Source organism: Salmo salar, chromosome ssa20, assembly GCF_905237065.1.
Source record: "Salmo salar chromosome ssa20, Ssal_v3.1, whole genome shotgun sequence".
NCBI classification, from domain to species: domain Eukaryota; kingdom Metazoa; phylum Chordata; class Actinopteri; order Salmoniformes; family Salmonidae; genus Salmo; species Salmo salar.
This window is the reverse complement of record NC_059461.1, coordinates 91003129-91023205: the sequence shown is the minus strand read 5'-3', so window position 1 is coordinate 91023205 and position 20077 is coordinate 91003129. Positions and strand designations below refer to the sequence as shown.

Here is a 20077-nt window from a genome sequence, read left to right as displayed (position 1 = left end):
TTATGGTTGGGATGGTGTTCTTTGGCTTGCACGCCTCCCTCTTTTTCCTCCAAACATAACGATGGTCATTATGGCCAAACAGTTCTATTTTTGTTTCTTCAGACCAGAGGACATTTCTCCAAAAAGTACAATCTTTGTCCCCATGTGCAGTTGCAAACCGTAGTCTGGCTTTTTTTATGGCGGTTTTGGAGCAGTGGCTTCTTCCTTGCTGAGAGGCCTTTCAGGTTATGTCGATATAGGACTCTCTTGACTGTGGATATAGATACTTTTGTACCTGTTTCCTGCAGCATCTTCAGAAGGTCCTTTGCTGTTGTTATGGGATTGAAATGCACTTTTCGCACCAAAGGATGATCATCTCTAGGAGACAGAACGGGTCTCCTTCCTGAGTGGTATAACGGCTGCGTGGTAACATGGTGTTAATACTTGTGTGCTATTGTTTGTACAGATGGACGTGGTACCTTCAGGTGTTTGGAAATTGCTCCCAAGGATGAACCAGACTCGTGGAGGTCTACAATTTTTTTCTAAGGTCTTAGCTGATTTCTTTTGATTTTCCCATGATGTCAAGCAAAGAGGTACTGAGTTTTTTTTATTTTACCTTTATTTAAGGCAAGTCAGTTAAGAAGAAATTCTTATTTTCAATGACAGCCTAGGAACAGTAGCAGGGGCAGAACGACAGATTTTTACCTTGTCGGTTCAGGGATTCGATCATGCAACCTTTCGGTTACTAGTCCAACACTCTAACCACTAGGCTACCTGCCTCTAACCACTAGGCTACCTACCACCCCAAATTTAAAGGTAGGCATTGAAATACATCCACAGGTAAACCTCCAATTGACTCAAATGATGTCAATTAGCCTATCAGAAGCTTCTAAAGCCATGACATAATTTTCTGGAATTTTACAAGCTATTTAAAGGCACAGTCAACTTAGTGTATGTAAACTTCTGAGCCACTGGAATTGTGATACAGTGAATAATAAGTGAAATAATCTGTCTGTAAACAATTGTTGGAAAAATGACTTGTGTCATACACAAAGTAGATGTCCTAACCGACTTGACAAAACTATAGTTTGTTAACAAGAAATTTGTGGAGTGATTGAAAAAACGAGTTTTAATGACTCCAACCTAAGTCTATGTAATCGTCCGACTTCAACTGTAGCTAGCATATGCAGCTAGCTAGTTTAGCCTACTGAAACACCCTGCTCAAACAGAGTGATGCTATGTTAGCTAGCTGGCTATAACAGAGTGATGCTATGTTAGCTAGCTGGTTATAACAGAGGGATGCTATGTTAGCTAGCTGGTTATAACAGAGTGATGCTATGTTAGCTAGCTGGTTATAACAGAGGGATGCTATGTTAGCTAGCTGGTTATAACAGAGGGATGCTATGTTAGCTAGCTGGTTATGACAGAGGGATGCTATGTTAGCTAGCTGGTTATAACAGAGGGATGCTATGTTAGCTAGCTGGCTATAACAGAGTGATACTATGTTAGCTAGCTGGCTATGACTTTCCAACACAACACTGGAACTCTTCCATGTCAAGGTAAAGCTTTTGGTTCTATTACTTCCACCGTTGGACCGCCGGTGTAACTGCTTAGTGACTGTACACACGTTCCTGCATGATTGTACCCATTAGTTCTATTAGCGATGGTGACTATGGTGTTACTTTATCTAATATGGTGGCAACAATGTTAAATCAAATCCAACTTTATTTGTCACATGCTCCGAATACAACAGGTGTAAACCTTACCGTGAAATGCTTACTCACAAACCCTTAACCAACAACGCAGCTCAAGAAGAGTTAAGAAAATATTTACCAAATAAACTAAAGTAAAAAATACTAAAAAGTAACACAATAAGAATAACAATAACGAGGCTATATACAGGGGGTACCGGTACAGAGTCAATGTGGAGGCTATATACAGGGTGTTACGGTACAGAGTCAATGTGGAGGTTATATACAGGGGGTACCGGTACAGAGTCAATGTGGAGGCTATATACAGGGGGTACCGGTACAGAGTCAATGTGGAGGCTATATACAGGGGGTACCGGTACAGAGTCAATGTGGAGGCTATATACAGGGGGTAAGGTACAGAGTCAATGTGGAGGCTATATACAGGGGGTACCGGTACAGAGTCAATGTGGAGGCTATATACAGGTGGGTACCGGTACAGAGTCAATGTGGAGGCTATATACAGGGGGTACCGGTACAGAGTCAATGTGGAGGCTATATACAGGGGGTACCGGTACAGAGTCAATGTGGTGGCTATATACAGGGGGTACCGGTACAGAGTCAATGTGGAGGCTATATACAGGGGGTACCGGTACAGAGTCAATGTGGAGGCTATATACAGGGGGTACCGGTACAGAGTCAATGTGGAGGCTATATACAGGTGGTACCAGTACAGAGTCAATGTGGAGGCTATATACAGGGGGTACCGGTACAGAGTCAATGTGGAGGCTATATACAGGGGGTACCGGTACAGAGTCAATGTGGAGGCTATATACAGGGGGTACCGGTACAGAGTCAATGTGGAGGCTATATACAGGGGGTACGGTACAGAGTCAATGTGGAGGCTATATACAGGGGGTACCGGTACAGAGTCAATGTGGAGGCTATATACAGGTGGGTACCGGTACAGAGTCAATGTGGAGGCTATATACAGGGGTTATGGTACAGAGTCAATGTGGAGGCTATATACAGGGGGGTACCGGTACAGAGTCAATGTGGAGGCTATATACAGGGGGTACCGGTACAGAGTCAATGTGGTGGCTATATACAGGGGGTACCGGTACAGAGTCAATGTGGAGGCTATATACAGGTGGTACCGGTACAGAGTCAATGTGGAGGCTATGTACAGGGGGTACCGGTACAGAGTCAATGTGGAGGCTATATACAGGGGGGTACGGTACAGAGTCAATGTGGAGGCTATATACAGGGGGTACCGGTACAGAGTCAATGTGGAGGCTATATACAGGTGGGTACCGGTACAGAGTCAATGTGGAGGCTATATACAGGGGGTACGGTACAGAGTCAATGTGGAGGCTATATACAGGGGGTACCGGTACAGAGTCAATGTGGAGGCTATATACAGGGGGTACCGGTACAGAGTCAATGTGGAGGCTATATACAGGTGGTACCGGTACAGAGTCAATGTGGAGGCTATATACAGGGGGTACCGGTACAGAGTCAATGTGGAGGCTATATACAGGTGGTACCGGTACAGAGTCAATGTGGTGGCTATATACAGGGGGTACCGGTACAGAGTCAATGTGGAGGCTATATACAGGTGGTACCGGTACAGAGTCAATGTGGAGGCTATATACAGGGGGTACCGGTACAGAGTCAATGTGGAGGCTATATACAGGTGGTACCAGTACAGAGTCAATGTGGAGGCTATATACAGGGGGTACCGGTACAGAGTCAATGTGGAGGCTATATACAGGGGGTACCGGTACAGAGTCAATGTGGAGGCTATGTACAGGGGGTACCGGTACAGAGTCAATGTGGAGGCTATATACAGGGGGTACGGTACAGAGTCAATGTGGAGGCTATATACAGGGGGTACCGGTACAGAGTCAATGTGGAGGCTATATACAGGTGGGTACCGGTACAGAGTCAATGTGGAGGCTATATACAGGGGGGTACGGTACAGAGTCAATGTGGAGGCTATATACAGGGGGTACCGGTACAGAGTCAATGTGGAGGCTATATACAGGGGGTACCGGTACAGAGTCAATGTGGAGGCTATATACAGGTGGTACCGGTACAGAGTCAATGTGGAGGCTATATACAGGGGGTACCGGTACAGAGTCAATGTGGAGGCTATATACAGGTGGTACCGGTACAGAGTCAATTTGGTGGCTATATACAGGGGGTACCGGTACAGAGTCAATGTGGAGGCTATATACAGGTGGTACCGGTACAGAGTCAATGTGGAGGCTATATACAGGGGGTACCGGTACAGAGTCAATGTGGAGGCTATATACAGGTGGTACCAGTACAGAGTCAATGTGGAGGCTATATACAGGGGGTACCGGTACAGAGTCAATGTGGAGGCTATATACAGGGGTACCGGTACAGAGTCAATGTGGAGGCTATATACAGGGGGTACCGGTAGAGAGTCAATGTGGAGGCTATATACAGGGGGTACGGTACAGAGTCAATGTGGAGGCTATATACAGGGGGTACCGGTACAGAGTCAATGTGGAGGCTATATACAGGTGGGTACCGGTACAGAGTCAATGTGGAGGCTATATACAGGGGGGTACGGTACAGAGTCAATGTGGAGGCTATATACAGGGGGTACCGGTACAGAGTCAATGTGGAGGCTATATACAGGGGGTACCGGTACAGAGTCAATGTGGTGGCTATATACAGGGGTACCGGTACAGAGTCAATGTGGAGGCTATATACAGGTGGTACCGGTACAGAGTCAATGTGGAGGCTATATACAGGGGGTACCGGTACAGAGTCAATGTGGAGGCTATATACAGGTGGTACCAGTACAGAGTCAATGTGGAGGCTATATACAGGGGGTACCGGTACAGAGTCAATGTGGAGGCTATATACAGGGGGTACCGGTACAGAGTCAATGTGGAGGCAATATACAGGGGGTACCGGTACAGAGTCAATGTGGAGGCTATATACAGGGGGTACCGGTACAGAGTCAATGTGGAAGCTATATACAGGTGGTACCGGTACAGAGTCAATGTGGAGGCTATATACAGGGGGTACCGGTACAGAGTCAATGTGGAGACTATATATACAGGTGGTACCGGTACAGAGGCAATGTGGTGGCTATATACAGGGGGTACCGGTACAGAGTCAATGTGGAGGCTATATACAGGGGGTACCGGTACAGAGTCAACGTGGAGGCTATATACAGGGGGTACCGGTACAGAGTCAATGTGGAGGCTATATACAGGGGGTACGGTACAGAGTCAATGTGGAGGCTATATACAGGGGGTACCGGTACAGAGTCAATGTGGAGGCTATATACAGGTGGGTACCGGTACAGAGTCAATGTGGAGGCTATATACAGGGGGTACGGTACAGAGTCAATGTGGAGGCTATATACAGGGGGTACCGGTACAGAGTCAATGTGGAGGCTATATACAGGGGGTACCGGTACAGAGTCAATGTGGTGGCTATATACAGGGGTACCGGTACAGAGTCAATGTGGAGGCTATATACAGGTGGTACCGGTACAGAGTCAATGTGGAGGCTATATACAGGGGGTACCGGTACAGAGTCAATGTGGAGGCTATATACAGGTGGTACCAGTACAGAGTCAATGTGGAGGCTATATACAGGGGGTACCGGTACAGAGTCAATGTGGAGGCTATATACAGGGGGTACCGGTACAGAGTCAATGTGGAGGCTATATACAGGGGGTACCGGTACAGAGTCAATGTGGAGGCTATATACAGGGGGTACCGGTACAGAGTCAATGTGGAAGCTATATACAGGTGGTACCGGTACAGAGTCAATGTGGAGGCTATATACAGGGGGTACCGGTACAGAGTCAATGTGGAGACTATATATACAGGTGGTACCGGTACAGAGGCAATGTGGTGGCTATATACAGGGGGTACCGGTAGAGAGTCAATGTGGAGACTATATATACAGGTGGTACCGGTAGAGAGTCAATGTGGAGGCTATATACAGGGGGTACTGGTACAGAGTCAATGTGGAGGCTATATACAGGGGGGTACCGGTACAGAGTCAATGTGGAGGCTATATACAGGTGGGTACCGGTACAGAGTCAATGTGGAGGCTATATACAGGGGGTACGGTACAGAGTCAATGTGGAGGCTATATACAGGGGGTACCGGTACAGAGTCAATGTGGAGGCTATATACAGGGGGTACCGGTACAGAGTCAATGTGGAGGCTATATACAGGTGGGTACCGGTACAGAGTCAATGTGGAGGCTATATACAGGGGGGTACGGTACAGAGTCAATGTGGAGGCTATATACAGGGGGTACCGGTACAGAGTCAATGTGGAGGCTATATACAGGGGGTACCGGTACAGAGTCAATGTGGAGGCTATATACAGGTGGTACCGGTACAGAGTCAATGTGGAGGCTATATACAGGGGGTACCGGTACAGAGTCAATGTGGAGGCTATATACAGGTGGTACCGGTACAGAGTCAATTTGGTGGCTATATACAGGGGGTACCGGTACAGAGTCAATGTGGAGGCTATATACAGGTGGTACCGGTACAGAGTCAATGTGGAGGCTATATACAGGGGGTACCGGTACAGAGTCAATGTGGAGGCTATATACAGGTGGTACCAGTACAGAGTCAATGTGGAGGCTATATACAGGGGGTACCGGTACAGAGTCAATGTGGAGGCTATATACAGGGGTACCGGTACAGAGTCAATGTGGAGGCTATATACAGGGGGTACCGGTAGAGAGTCAATGTGGAGGCTATATACAGGGGGTACGGTACAGAGTCAATGTGGAGGCTATATACAGGGGGTACCGGTACAGAGTCAATGTGGAGGCTATATACAGGTGGGTACCGGTACAGAGTCAATGTGGAGGCTATATACAGGGGGTACGGTACAGAGTCAATGTGGAGGCTATATACAGGGGGTACCGGTACAGAGTCAATGTGGAGGCTATATACAGGGGGTACCGGTACAGAGTCAATGTGGTGGCTATATACAGGGGTACCGGTACAGAGTCAATGTGGAGGCTATATACAGGTGGTACCGGTACAGAGTCAATGTGGAGGCTATATACAGGGGGTACCGGTACAGAGTCAATGTGGAGGCTATATACAGGTGGTACCAGTACAGAGTCAATGTGGAGGCTATATACAGGGGGTACCGGTACAGAGTCAATGTGGAGGCTATATACAGGGGGTACCGGTACAGAGTCAATGTGGAGGCTATATACAGGGGGTACCGGTACAGAGTCAATGTGGAGGCTATATACAGGGGGTACCGGTACAGAGTCAATGTGGAAGCTATATACAGGTGGTACCGGTACAGAGTCAATGTGGAGGCTATATACAGGGGGTACCGGTACAGAGTCAATGTGGAGACTATATATACAGGTGGTACCGGTACAGAGGCAATGTGGTGGCTATATACAGGGGGTACCGGTAGAGAGTCAATGTGGAGACTATATATACAGGTGGTACCGGTAGAGAGTCAATGTGGAGGCTATATACAGGGGGTACCGGTACAGAGTCAATGTGGAGACTATATACAGGGGGTACCTGTACAGAGTCAATGTGGAGGCTATATACAGGGGGTACCGGTACAGAGTCAATGTGGAGGCTATATACAGGTGGTACCGGTACAGAGTCAATGTGGTGGCTATATACAGGGGGTACCGGTACAGAGTCAATGTGGAGGCTATATACAGGTGGTACCGGTACAGAGTCAATGTGGAGGCTATATACAGGGGGTACCGGTACAGAGTCAATGTGGAGGCTATATACAGGTGGTACCAGTACAGAGTCAATGTGGAGGCTATATACAGGGGGTACCGGTACAGAGTCAATGTGGAGGCTATATACAGGGGGTACCGGTACAGAGTCAACGTGGAGGCTATATACAGGGGGTACCGGTACAGAGTCAATGTGGAGGCTATATACAGGGGGTACGGTACAGAGTCAATGTGGAGGCTATATACAGGGGGTACCGGTACAGAGTCAATGTGGAGGCTATATACAGGTGGGTACCGGTACAGAGTCAATGTGGAGGCTATATACAGGGGGTACGGTACAGAGTCAATGTGGAGGCTATATACAGGGGGTACCGGTACAGAGTCAATGTGGAGGCTATATACAGGGGGTACCGGTACAGAGTCAATGTGGTGGCTATATACAGGGGTACCGGTACAGAGTCAATGTGGAGGCTATATACAGGTGGTACCGGTACAGAGTCAATGTGGAGGCTATATACAGGGGGTACCGGTACAGAGTCAATGTGGAGGCTATATACAGGTGGTACCAGTACAGAGTCAATGTGGAGGCTATATACAGGGGGTACCGGTACAGAGTCAATGTGGAGGCTATATACAGGGGGTACCGGTACAGAGTCAATGTGGAGGCTATATACAGGGGGTACCGGTACAGAGTCAATGTGGAGGCTATATACAGGGGGTACCGGTACAGAGTCAATGTGGAAGCTATATACAGGTGGTACCGGTACAGAGTCAATGTGGAGGCTATATACAGGGGGTACCGGTACAGAGTCAATGTGGAGACTATATATACAGGTGGTACCGGTACAGAGGCAATGTGGTGGCTATATACAGAGGGTACCGGTAGAGAGTCAATGTGGAGGCTATATACAGGGGGTACCGGTACAGAGTCAATGTGGCTATATACAGGGGGTACCGGTACAGAGTCAATGTGGAGACTATATATACAGGTGGTACCGGTACAGAGGCAATGTGGTGGCTATATACAGGGGGTACCGGTAGAGAGTCAATGTGGAGACTATATATACAGGTGGTACCGGTAGAGAGTCAATGTGGAGGCTATATACAGGGGGTACTGGTACAGAGTCAATGTGGAGGCTATATACAGGGGGGTACCGGTACAGAGTCAATGTGGAGGCTATATACAGGGGGTACCGGTAGAGAGTCAATGTGGAGACTATATATACAGGTGGTACCGGTACAGAGTCAATGTGGAGGCTATATACAGGGGGTACCGGTACAGAGTCAATGTGGAGACTATATACAGGGGGTACCTGTACAGAGTCAATGTGGAGGCTATATACAGGGGGTACCGGTACAGAGTCAATGTGGAGACTATATACAGGGGGTACCTGTACAGAGTCAATGTGGAGGCTATATACAGGGGGTACCTGTACAGAGTCAATGTGGAGGCTATATACAGGGGGTACCGGTACAGAGTCAATGTGGAGGCTATATACAGGGTGTTACAGTACAGAGTCAATGTGGAGACTATATACAGGGTGTTACGGTACAGAGTCAATGTGGAGGCTATATACAGGGGGTAACGGTACAGAGTCAATGTGGAGGCTATATACAGGGGGTACCTGTACAGAGTCAATGTGGAGGCTATATACAGGGGGTACCGGTAGAGAGTCAATGTGCGGCGGCACAGGTTAGTCTAGGTAATTTGTACATAGGGGTAAAGTGACTATGCCTAGATAATAGACAGCGAGTAGCAGCAGTGTAAATAGGGGGGGTTCAATGTAAATAGTCCGGTGGCCATTTGATTAATTGTTCAACAGTCTTGTGGCTTGGGGGTAGAAGCTGTTAAGGAGCCTTTTGGACCTAGACTTGGCGCTCCGGTACCGCTTGCCGTGCGGTAGCAGAGAGAATGGTCTACGGCTGTGGTGGCTGGAGTCTCTGACAATTTTCTGGGCTTTCCTCTGACACCGCCTAGTATATAGATCCTAGATGACAGGAAGCTTGGCCCCAGTGATGTACTGGGCCGTACGCACTACCCTCTGTAGCGCCTTACGTTCAGATGCCAAGCGGTTACCATACCAGGCGGTGATGCAACCAGTCAGGATGCTCTCGCTGGTGCAGCTGTAGAACTTCACTCTCTCCAGTCCTGTGCTTCTCCCCTCTCTCACCCCTTCACTCTCTCCAGTCCTGTGCTTCTCCCCTCTCTCACCCCTTCACTCTCTCCAGTCCTGTGTTTCTCACCCCTTCACTCTCTCCAGTCCTGTGTCTCTCACCCCTTCACTTTCTCCAGTCCTGTATTTCTCACCCCTTCACTCTCTCCAGTCCTGTGTCTCCCACCTCTCTCACCCCTTCACTCTCTCCAGTCCTGTGTCTCTCACCCCTTCACTCTCTCCAGTCCTGTCTCTCACCCCTTCACTCTCTCCAGTCCTGTGTTTCTCACCCCTTCACTCTATCCAATCCTGTGTCTCTCACCCCTTCACTCTCTTCAGTCCTGTGTTCCTCACCCCTTCACTCTCTCCAGTCCTGTGTTTCTCACCCCTTCACTCTTTCCAGTCCTGTGCTTCTCCCCTCTCTCACCCCTTCACTCTCTCCAGTCCTGTGTTTCTCACCCCTTCACTCTCTCCAGTCCTGTGTCTCTCGCCTCTCTCACCCCTTCACTCTCTCCAGTCCTGTGTTTCTCACCCCTTCACTCCCTCCAGTCCTGTGTCTCTCACCCCGTCACTCTCTCCAATCCTGTGTCTCTCACCCCTTCACTCTCTCCAGTCCTGTCTCTCACCCCTTCACTCTCTCCAGTCCTGTGTTTCTCACCCCTTCACTCTCTCCAGTCCTGTGTTTCTCACCCCTTCACTCTCTCCAGTCCTGTGTCTCTCACCTCTCTCACACCATTCACTCTCTCCAGTCCTGTGTTTCTCACCCCTTCACTCTCTCCAGTCCTGTGTCTCTCACCCCTTCACTCTCTCCAGTCCTGTGTTTCTCACCCCTTCACTATCTCCAGTCCTGTGTCTCTCACCCCTTCACTCTCTCCAGTCCTGTGTCTCTCACCTCTCTCACCCCTTCACTCTCTCCAGTCCTGTGTCTCTCACCCCTTCACTCTCTCCAGTCCTGTGTCTCTCACCCCTTCACTCTCTCCAGTCCTGTTTTTCTCACCCCTTCACTCTCTCCAGTCCTGTGTCTCTCACCCCATCACTCTCTCCAGTCCTGTGTCTCTCACCCCTTCACTCTCTCCAGTCCTGTGTTCCTCACCCCATCACTCTCTCCAGTCCTGTGTTCCTCACCCCATCACTCTCTCCAGTCCTGTGTTCCTCAACCCATCACTCTCTCCAGTCCTGTGTTCCTCACCCCTTCACTCTCTCCAGTCCTGTGTCTCTCACCCCTTCACTCTCTCCAGTCCTGTGTTCCTCACCCCATCACTCTCTCCAGTCCTGTGTCTCTCACCCCTTCACTCTCTCCAGTCCTGTCTCTCACCTCTCTCACCCCTTCACTCTCTCCAGTCCTGTTTTTCTCACCCCTTCACTCTCTCCAGTCCTGTGTCTCTCACCCCTTCACTCTCTCCAGTCCTGTGTCTCTCACCCCATCACTCTCTCCAGTCCTGTGTCTCTCACCCCTTCACTCTCTCCAGTCCTGTGTCTCTCACCCCTTCACTCTCTCCAGTCCTGTGTTCCTCACCCCATCACTCTCTCCAGTCCTGTGTCTCTCACCTCTTCACTCTCTCCAGTCCTGTGTTTCTCACCTCTCTCTGACTCTTTGAGGCATCAGACTATATTTGTTCACCACCACAGCTATCCACAGCTTCTCAAATACAGAACATCTAATACTGGATAAAAAAAAAAAACATTATATCTGTATATAAAATATTACCTGAACCAAGAGGGAGGCTAAACACTATTTAGGTCTCAGGCAGAGTAGAGTCAGGAAGGAGTCTTAATCTGTGTCCCAAATGGAACCCTTTTCCTTATAAAGCACACTTCTTTTTGACCAGTGCCCTGTCAAACGTAGTGCACTACATAGGGAATAGGGTGCTATTTGAGACGCAAGACCCTAATCTTCACTCCACACACTACCTCGTCCTTATTATAACCGGGCTGCGATATCATTTAGAGAAAATAACAGTCGTTCTTTCACACTTCTAATTTCATTTTAGCACCATGATTCTTCTGGCTCCACAAATTGCTTTTTTCCTTCCTGTTTTCTACCGATAGCTGCATTCTGGGCTGAGGTCTGGCAGGACATGATTAGGTTCCGATTTACAGGCTAAGGCTGTATCCCAAATGGCACACTATTCCATACTGTATAGCCGTATGGGCCCTGGTCAAAAGTAGCTCACTACATAGGGAATAGGGTGCCATTTTGGATGTAGTAAAAATCTGGGTCTCCACGCTATGCTATCTGCCTTCCTCTCTAAACAGCAGGGCCTTGGTTTGGGGCAACAAAGAGCTGATGTAGTGGGTAGGACGTTTCCCATTGTGTCTAGATGGACAAAGAGAGGTAATTGTTCCACATTGCATTATGGACTACTGTATAGTCAGCAATGCAACAAGGTTAATATACTAAAACAATGCATATATTGATTAAACAAGCACAATGCTTAATACAATAGGCTTCCAGGTTAATTGAATTACCACTGGAACATTTGCTAAAAATAACCAATATAATATACAATACATATTTTCTTTATACAAAATGCTAAATCATTGACAATAATAATGTGTGTGTGTGTGTGTGTGTGTGTGTGTGTGTGTGTGTGTGTGTGTGTGTGTGTGTGTGTGTGTGTGTGTGTGTGTGTGTGTGTGTGTGTGTGTGTGTGTGTGTGTGTGTGTGTGTGTGTGTGTGTGTGTGTGTGTGTGTGTGTGTGTGTGTGTGTGTGTGTGAAAACTAGACTTCACATTCTTGCTTCCACTGTCCTTCCCTCCTCTCCACCATTGTGCTTTGAGAGTGGGGTGAGGAACAAAAGACACAAGGAAGAATGTCAACTGTATTTCCTTCATTCTGTACATCCTCTCTCCTCGCCTACTTCTCAAATCCCATTGGATAAGAAGGTGAGAGGGGAGGGACATCTGACCTTTCATTCAATGGGTGTTGAGAAGGAAATGAGGAGAGAGGAAGAAAGGTATAAAAACCATTCGACAGTGACAAACTGAGCTATCATAATACCCATGGCCTGTCCAGAAACAACCCCTAGCCCTTACTGTCCAGAAACAACCCCTAGCCCCTACTGTCTAGAAACAACCCCTAGCCCTTACTGTCCAGAAACAACCCCTAGCCCTTACTGTCCAGAAACAACCCCTAGCCCCTACTGTCTAGAAACAACCCCTAGCCCTTACTGTCCAGAAACAATCCCTAGCCCTTACTGTCCAGAAACAACCCCTAGCCCCTACTGTCTAGAAACAACCCCTAGCCCTTACTGTCCAGAAACAACCCCTAGCCCCTACTGTCTAGAAACAACCCCTAGCCCTTACTGTCCAGAAACAACCCCTAGCCCTTACTGTCCAGAAACAACCCCTAGCCCTTACTGTCCAGAAACAACCCCTAGCCCCTACTGTCCAGAAACAACCCTTAGCCCCTACTGTCCAGAAACAACCCCTAGCCCTTACTGTCCAGAAACAACCCCTAGCCCTTACTGTCCAGAAACAACCCCTAGCCCTTACTGTCCAGAAACAACCCCTAGCCCCTACTGTCCAGAAACAACCCTTAGCCCCTACTGTCCAGAAACAACCCCTAGCCCTTACTGTCCAGAAACAACCCCTAGCCCTTACTGTCCAGAAACAACCCCTAGCCCCTACTGTCCAGAAACAATCCCTAGCCCTTACTGTCCAGAAACAACCCCTAGCCCCTACTGTCCAGAAACAACCCCTAGCCCTTACTGTCCAGAAACAACCCCTAGCCCTTACTGTCCAGAAACAACCCCTAGCCCTTACTGTCCAGAAACAACCCCTAGCCCTTACTGTCCAGAAACAACCCCTAGCCCTTACTGTCCAGAAACAACCCCTAGCCCTTACTGTCCAGAAACAACCCCTAGCCCCTACTGTCCAGAAACAACCCCTAGCCCTTACTGTCCAGAAACAACCCTTAGCCCCTACTGTCTAGAAACAACCCCTAGCCCTTACTGTCCAGAAACAACCCCTAGCCCTTACTGTCCAGAAACAACCCCTAGCCCTTACTGTCCAGAAACAACCCCTAGCCCCTACTGTCCAGAAACAACCCCTAGCCCTTACTGTCCAGAAACAACCCCTAGCCCCTACTGTCCAGAAACAACCCCTAGCCCTTACTGTCCAGAAACAACCCTTAGCCCCTACTGTCTAGAAACAACCCCTAGCCCTTACTGTCCAGAAACAACCCCTAGCCCTTACTGTCCAGAAACAACCCCTAGCCCCTACTGTCCAGAAACAACCCCTAGCCCTTACTGTCCAGAAACAACCCCTAGCCCCTACTGTCCAGAAACAACCCCTAGCCCTTACTGTCCAGAAACAACCCCTAGCCCTTACTGTCCAGAAACAACCCCTAGCCCTTACTGTCCAGAAACAACCACCAGCTGATCAGACAGGTCTGGGTAGCTGGAAACACCCACTACACCCTATCAGGCTGATCAGACCGGTCTGGGTAGCTGGAGACACCCACTACATCCTATCAGGCTGATCAGACAGGTCTGGGTAGCTGGAGACACCCACTACACCCTATCAGGCTGATCAGACAGGTCTGGGTAGCTGGAGACACCCACTACACCCTATCAGGCTGATCAGACAGGTCTGGGTAGCTGGAGACACCCACAACACCCTATCAGGCTGATCAGACAGGTCTGGGTAGCTGGAAACACCCACTACACCCTATCAGGCTGATCAGACCGGTCTGGGTAGCTGGAGACACCCACTCCATCCTATCAGGCTGATCAGACAGGTCTGGGTAGCTGGAGACACCCACAACACCCTATCAGGCTGATCAGACAGGTCTGGGTAGCTGGAAACACCCACTACACCCTATCAGGCTGATCAGACAGGTCTGGGTAGCTGGAGACACCCACTACACCCTATCAGGCTGATCAGACAGGTCTGGGTAGCTGGAAACACCCACTACACCCTATCAGGCTGATCAGACAGGTCTGGGTAGCTGGAGACACCCACTACACTCTATCAGGCTGATCAGACAGGTCTGGGTAGCTGGAGACCTGCTGGAAACAGTGAAAGGACATATTTACCAATCACACCCTTGCTTTAGATGTGTAACCACTGACTAACTATAGCTAGGTCATATCTCTAGTCGAGCAATAGATACTGTTGTTTTAGATCTATAGCATCATTTAATAAGTTTGACCAGTAGCTAGGTAGTTAGGATATATCAGTCAGCTAACCATTTACAGTAACAGCAGTTCATTAATAAGTCAATACACACTAAGTCTTATGCAGACATTTTGAAATGGTACCTTCTCTTGGCACTGTGGCACAGTATGGGAAGCTATTAATCAATTAATGAATAGATAATAGATTCACAGATTCATAGAATGGAGTTAGAAGGGTGACCTCCTACTTTGATAGAACAGGGTTTGTTGGCTGTGCACTTGACCAGGCATTCCACTTTTAACCCCACCCACATTTGAACGTTGAAATATCAAGTTGTTTTTTGGTTTTGTATGCAAAAACTGAAAGAAAACAAGCCATTTAATTAGTTTTTTTTACTATTCAAAAACGAATAAACAAGCCATTTTCACATTCCCGATTGCTCTGTTTTAACTCAGAAAACAAACTGTAATGAAACAGCAGGGAGCAAACCTTTTTCAAAAGGTACACAGACCTTAACCTTACCTCAGGAATCTTGATTTAATGTTGTCCATGAAGTAGGCTAATTATCTTAACCTCCATAACAACATAGAAACCAAAATGTTCTGTCAATCTTCCAGATCAACATTAATTCCCGCACTGGCTGTTAAATCGCGTGTATCATCACACAAGCTCTTTATTACTTGATTGCAATTCAGAAAATCATTTCCTGAATCAGTTGACGTAGGGCGATAATGTCCCCGCGTAACTAAACAGCTAGACAGCAAACGTGCATCAAATAACTACTATGCATAATTATTGAAGAACACCAATAATGACAGTATAGGTTTTTGTTTTATTAATCATATTAAAAAGTTACTCTTTCTGTTTGAAGCATTGGATTTTGTAATCATATACCTTTATTTTGGATACGTTTGCCTATGAAAACTGTTTTTACACCGTAACATATCGTAGAGCGATGCGAAATGTTACGAGGTTACTGTCACGTCCTGACCAGTAAAGGGGTTATTTGTTCTTATAGTTTGGTCAGGACGTGGCAGGGGGGTGTTTGGTTTATATGGTTCGGGGTGGTTGTGTATGTAGAGGGGTATTTGATTTATATATTCCAGGGGTTTTTGGGTTATCGTTTTATGTTAGTTTATTTCTATGTTCTGTCTAGGCGTTTGTATTTCTATGTTTTGGTAATGGGGATCGGGGCTTTCAATTGGAGGCAGCTGTCTATCGTTGCCTCTGATTGAAGGTCCTATACTTAGGAGTATGTTTGTTTTGGGGTTTGTGGGAGATTGTTTCTTGTTTTGCTGTGTGCCTGACCAGACTGTCCAGTTCGTTTGTTTGTTTTTGTATACGTTGTTTGTGGTTTTCCTTCTTCGCTAAATAAAAAGAAGATGAGTACACATTTTCCCGCTGCGTTTTGGTCTACACCCTACGACACTCGTTACAGTTACAGTACACTTCCCAGATTGACACACCAAAAGAAAGTCTGACAGCAATATCCAGGAATTTTACAGGATCCAGGCCAATGCGTAATTTCAATTGTTAAATGCTTAGTATATGATATAACAACAAACAGCATTATCATACATTTACAGAAAGAAAGGTAGTCTTTTATGTCACACGATTTTTGCCAAATCTGTGAAGACTCCATGCATGAGAAAGGGTGGGTTTGAATATCTATGTTCTCCCTTCATATGAATTATATTGAATGTATATCTATGTTCTCCCTTTATATCTTTATGTATTCACATGACAAAAAAAGGCTAATTATGAATCATTACTTTGCTTCAAACAGTTGTCCACTACAATAAATGCTCACTGGTACACTAGTTTACAGAAAGACCCACTGGTACACTAGTTTATAGAAAGACCCACTGGTACACTAATTTATAGAAAGACCCACTGGTACACTAATTTATAGAAAGGACCACTGGTACACCAGTTTATAGAAATACCCACTGGTACCCTAATTTATAGAAAGACCCACTGGTACACTCGTTTACAGAAAGACCCACTGGTACCCTAATTTATAGAAAGACCCAGTGGTATCCTAATTTAAAGAAAGACCCAGTGGTACACTAGTTTATAGAAATACCCACTGGTACACTAGTTTATAGAAAGACCCACTGGTGCCCAAATTTATAGAAAGACCCACTGGTACACTAGTTTATAGAAAGACCCACTGGTACACTAGTTTATAGAAAGACCCACTGGTACACTAGTTTAAAGAAATACCCACTGGTACACTAGTTCACAGAAAGACCCACTGGTACACTAGTTTATAGAAAGACCCACTGGTACACTAGTTTATAGAGGACCCACTGGTACCCTAATTTATAGAAAGACCCACTGGTACACTCGTTTATAGAAAGACCCACTGGTGCACTCGTTTAAAGAAAGAACCACTGGTACACTCGTTTATAGAAAGACCCACTGGTACCCTAATTTATAGAAAGACCCACTGGTACACTAGTTTATAGAAAGACCCACTGGTACACTAGTTTATAGAAAGACCCACTGGTACCCTAGTTTACAGAAAGACCCACTGGTACACTAGTTTAGAGAAAGACCCACTGGTACCCTAATTTATAGAAAGACCCACTGGAATCCTGATTTATAGAAAGACCCACTGGTACCCTAGTTTACAGAAAGACCCACTGGTAACCTAATTTATAGAAAGACCCACTGGAATCCTGATTTATAGAAAGACCCTTATTCAGAATGCATTTTTTTTTTAGCACTAGTACTGAGTCTTGTTAGTACGTGTGTTGTTGGACTCAATCTATTACCTTTAGCCCACGATCTAAAGGCAGAGGAAAGAGACAGAGAAGGGGGAGAAAGGGAGGAGAAAGGGAGGAGAAAGGGGGGAGAAAGTAGGAGAAAGGGGGGAGAAAGAGAGAAGGACAAAGCGTGAGATCAACAGAGAAAGGGTGTGTGAGAGAGAGAGAGAGAGACAGAGCAAGGGATAGTGAAAAAGATAGATGATTTTAATTTTGAGACAGACTGGTTGTGATCTGCCAGCTAACTGCTGGCATTTCATGTGGCCTACGTGCGCTGTGAGCTACTTGTTCTGTACGTGCGCGTCATCTAAATCAGAGAGTCTCATACCACAGCCTCCTCCATTAATCACCCAGACACACTGGGCAGACACAGACAGAGACGCAGACGGAGACTTAGACACAACCCACCAGGAACGGCTGCTCCCTGCTACAAATTTTCAATAAAGACCTAGTGTCAGTCCTAAATGGCACCCTATTCACTATTTAGTGCACAACTTTTGACCAGGGCCAATAGGCCTTAATACGGAATAGGGTGCCATTTCAGAAGCACACTCAGACCCAGACACAACCGGCAGGAACTACTGCGCCTGTTAAAAATCTTTCACAAAGACCAAGTGTCACATCGACTCCTCAGAGCCAGCTTGTGACATTAAAGAGACATTAAGACTAAAGTCATGTAAGGATTCTATTCAAATGAAATTAAGAAAAATGGAAACGTCCCTTTTTCAGGACCCTGTCTTTCAAAGATAATTCATAAAAATAACTTCACAGATCTTTATTGTAAAGGGTTTAAACACTGTTTCCCATGCTTGTTCAATGAACCATAAACAATTAATGAACATGCACCTGTGGAACGGTCGTTAAGACACTAACAGCTTACAGACGATAGGCAATTAAGGTCACAGTTATTTACGTTATGAAAACTTAGGACACTAAAGAGGCCTTTCTACTGACTCTGAAAAACCAAAAGAAAGATGCCCAGTGTCCCTGCTCATCTGCGTGAACGTGCCTTAGGCATGCTGCAAGGAGACATGAGGACTACAGATGTGGCCAGGGCAATAAATTGCAATGTCCATACTGTGATATGCCTAAAACAGCGCTACAGGGAAACAGGACGGACAGCTGATCGTCCTCGCAGTGGCAGACCACATGTAACAACACCTGCACAGGATCGGTGCATCCGAACATCACACCTGCGGGACAGGTACAGGATGGCAACAACATCTGCCCGAGTTACACCATGAACGCACAATCCCTCCATCAGTGCTCAGACTGTCCGCAATAGGCTGAGAGAGGCTGGACTGAGGGCTTGTAGGCCTGTTGTAAGGCAGGTCCTCACCAGACATCACCAGCAACAAAATCGCCTATGAGCACAAACCCACCGTTGCTGGACCAGACAGGACTGGCAAAAAGTGCTCTTCACTGACGAGTCGCGGTTTTGTCTCACCAGGGGTGATGGTCGGATTCGCGTTTATCGTCGAAGGAATGAGCGTTACGCCGAGGCCTGTACTCTGGAGCGGGATCGATTTGGAGGTGGAGGGTCCGTCATGGTCTGGGGCGGTGTGTCACAGCATCATTGGACTGAGCTTGTTGTCATTGCAGGCAATCTCAACGCTGTGCATTACAGGGAAGACATCCTCCTCCCTCATGTGGTACCCTTCCTGCAGGCTCATCCTGACATGACCCTCCAGCATGAAAAAGCCACCAGCCATACTGCTCGTTCTGTGTGTGATTTCCTGCAACACAGGAATGTCAGTGTTCTGCCATGGCCAGCGAAGAGCCCGGATCTCAATCCCATTGAGCACGTCTGGGACGTGTTGGATTGGAGGGTGAGGGCTAGGGCCATTCCCCCCAGAAATGTCCGGGAACTTGCAGGTGCCTTGGTGGAAGAGTGGGGTAACATCTCACAGCAAGAACTAGCAAATCTGGTGCAGTCCATGAGGAGGAGATGCACTACAATACTTAATGCAGCTGGTGGCCACACCAGATACTGTTACTTTTGATTTTGACCCCCCCTTTGTTCAGGGACACGGTATTCTATTCTTGTTATGTTCATACAAACATTTACACATGTTAAGTTTGCTGAAAATAAACGCAGTTGACAGTGAGAGTACGTTTCTTTTTTTTGCTGAGTTTATATAATTTTTAATTGACTGTGAATGACTGCCACAAGGCTGTGTTTGCCCTTTGAGCGAAAGTCTAGTCATTAAGTCTAAACTTCAGATCTTAGGCAAAGTTACTCATCACGTGAGGATCGTTCACTTTTTTACATTCTACCCTTACCGTGTACTTCCTTGTAACAAACTGCCCAAAACTCTCACTGAACCCTCTCTCTGGATAGGACATAGAGACAAACTCTGTGTGACTTTTCAGCTGCAGCAGAGGTTACCATCCCCCACCTCAGCCTGACTTATTTGTGACCGACCGGCTCGATTCGGTCCTATGTGTTGTAGAAAAATTTGAAATTGTGCTTTTTACATTGGATAAAAAGTAGATACTCAGAGACAGAACATGGTATATCATACACTACAGTTGAGGAACAATGGGAAAGTAATTCTGCTTTGAAAGTTGACAACTTTTGAGAAAATGGCCCTTGAATGTTTTGGTACATGTACTGGAGAGC

At 46.9% G+C, this 20077-nt stretch overlaps 1 protein-coding gene and 1 long non-coding RNA gene across 3 annotated transcripts in view; one reads left to right on the top strand and one right to left on the bottom strand.

Moving 5' to 3' along the window:
* cadm2b (cell adhesion molecule 2b) overlaps positions 1 to 20077 on the bottom strand; it is a 447462-nt gene that overhangs the window by 47381 nt on the left and 380004 nt on the right. The window lies entirely within an intron of this gene.
* On the top strand, positions 13844 to 15362 carry LOC123729303 (uncharacterized). Its single transcript, XR_006761049.1, has 2 exons — positions 13844 to 13953; positions 14054 to 15362. It is a non-coding gene; the product is annotated as an uncharacterized lncRNA (long non-coding RNA).